Source organism: Etheostoma spectabile, chromosome 18 (assembly GCF_008692095.1).
Source record: "Etheostoma spectabile isolate EspeVRDwgs_2016 chromosome 18, UIUC_Espe_1.0, whole genome shotgun sequence".
NCBI classification, from domain to species: Eukaryota; Metazoa; Chordata; class Actinopteri; order Perciformes; family Percidae; genus Etheostoma; species Etheostoma spectabile.
The window spans coordinates 26,343,992-26,346,497 of NC_045750.1; the positions used below are offsets into that span (position 1 = coordinate 26,343,992).

The window sequence follows — 2,506 nt, forward strand, 5'->3', positions numbered from 1 at the left end:
CTGGGAAACAGGTGGAAGACATCAGGAAATCACAAGAGCAGGAAAACACAGGAAGTAAAACTAAAGGCAAGAAGAGACAGAGACCAGACTTCAAAATAAAACAGGAAACAGAACATACAGACACGACAAGAACAACAAGACAAGACAAAAATACCATACAATAAACACAAGACAAGACAGAACTAAACACAGGAAAACAGACTACCACAGTAAAATAAGACAAAAAACCCAAACCATAACACAATGACTATTTATTATTAGGATTATTTTTATGGTAGGCTTCTATTATTTGTCATTGTACACTGACGTCTGTTTGTCTTTGTATGTTGACGAGATACTAATTCAACCAATCTACCATGCAGTAACAGTTGTTAGTGTAATTAAATAGTCTTATTTTGACAACCTATCTAGTAGAGAGAGGAATAAGGTATGGTATTACTTTACCGCACATTTACCCGAGCAGATGGATAGCAGTTAAGTCATAGCCTACATAAGAACACAGCAGGAGCACAGTCTGGCCTTAGTAAGTACCCCCCCCCCCCCCCCCGTGCAGCTTTGATGTATCTAAAAGCTTTTAGAGTAAAATTTGATAACAACTTTTTTCCATGACTGAGACGAGACAATGACGAGACTGTACCAATGTCCAAAAACGCTGACTAATACTAAATTAACATGCATTATTGATGACAAAAAAAAAAACGAGACAAAAATGTTTTGCATAAAATAAAAACTAAGATAAAATCTCTCTTCATTTTTGTCTACAATCGTCTCTGCTTTTCAACATGAGATAGAACTAGTGAAGTGCCCGATTGGCAGGCTTGGATGCAGATCATCTAGAGATTTGGCATGTCCCATTTTTTTCATCTTGCCTTCACACACCCAGGTAGCGATGTGGCCCGGGCGGGGAGGGAGGAAGCTTGGTTCAACTTGCTGGAGACGCTTCTAGAGCGCATAGGGATGGGGCCCGGCCCCAGGCAAGGGGAGGGGGGGAGGGAGGGAGGAAGCATGGTTCAGCCTGCTGGCGAAGCCGCTCAACAGCTTACAGAATGGCCGGAGAAGTGTAGGCTATGCAACTGCTGGCAACAAAACAAGGTGCTGTAGAGCCCAGGAGCCCTGGCTCTTATCTAACATGTGTCTGAGTAACAAGGTGCTGTGGAGCCCAGGAGCCCTGGCTGTTACTAACATGTGTCTGTTAACAAGGTGCTGTGGAGCCCAGGAGCCCGGCTTTATCTAACATGTGTCTGTCTAACAAGGTGCTGTGGAGCCAGGAGCCTGGCTCTTACTAACATGTGTCTGTCTAACAAGGTGCTGTGGAGCCAGGAGCCCTGGCTCTTATCTAACAGTGTCTTGTCTAACAAGGTGCTGTGGAGCCCAGGAGCCCTGGCTGTTATCTAACATGTGTCTGTCTAACAAGGTGCTGTAGAGCCCAGGAGCCCTGGCTCTTATCTAACATGTGTATGTCTAACAAGGTGCTGTAGAGCCCAGGAGCCCTGGCTCTTATCTAAAATGTGTCTGTGTAACAAGGTGCTGTAGAGCCCAGGAGCCCTGGCTCTTATCTAACATGTGTCTGTGTAACAAGGTGCTGTAGAGCCCAGGAGCCCTGGCTCTTATCTAACATGTGTCTGTGTAACAAGGTGCTGTAGAGCCCAGGAGCCCTGGCTCTTATCTAACATGTGTCTGTGTAACAAGGTGCTGTGGAGCCCAGGAGCCCTGGCTCTTATCTAACATGTGTCTGTGTAACAAGGTGCTGTGGAGCCCAGGAGCCCTGGCTCTTATCTAACATGTGTCTGTGTGCAATTGTATTTGCATGAAGAAAGAGGCTTGATATAAAAACGCGTTTAACAAAGTTGCACTCAACAAAAATCCCTCAACAAGTGTATATTTTCAGATAATTATGACATCCGAAATAATCTCAGAAAAAAATTATGTAAAAAAGACTAAAGTGTTTTGACTAAAACTTGACTAAGATACCTAAGTTCTCTTTTGACTAAAATGATGAGACTTTTAGTCGACTAAAACTTAACTAACAAAAAAACACATGTGAATGACTAAATATGACTAAAGCAAACAAGGACATTTGGCACTGACAAAGACTAAATAAAAAAATAGATGACAAAATGAACACTCATTCAATCCTAGTGACGTCCCTTGTTGACCGTAGACTTAATCAATGTTGCAGTAGTCGTAGTAAAGAGAGAGAAAACAAGGAAGATATTTTTATTAAATAACATTTAAAAACCTGTATGAACTAAACACTTAACAACAATATTAAGCATGCAAATTATTAACAACATACCTAAGTAAAATGAATAAACAGCCAAAGCTGGAACAATTCTCTTTTCTTTGTAAGAAAACACATTTGAAAAAAGAGCAGAACTAAAGTCTATTATTGAGATGATTTAAATATGTTGAAAATGCTTCTTCAATGAAGTTCTCTTACATTTACAAAGTAAATTAAATGGCTACTGTTTCACACTACTGTGCAGGGTTAACAACTGGGGGGGGG

The 2,506-nt window shown here is 41.4% G+C and overlaps 1 protein-coding gene across 1 annotated transcript in view; it reads left to right on the forward strand.

The window, feature by feature from the left end:
• The window catches only part of adgrf3b (adhesion G protein-coupled receptor F3b), a gene marked incomplete in the record, with an annotated part of 24,772 nt that overhangs the window by 17,472 nt on the left and 4,794 nt on the right, over window positions 1-2,506 (forward strand).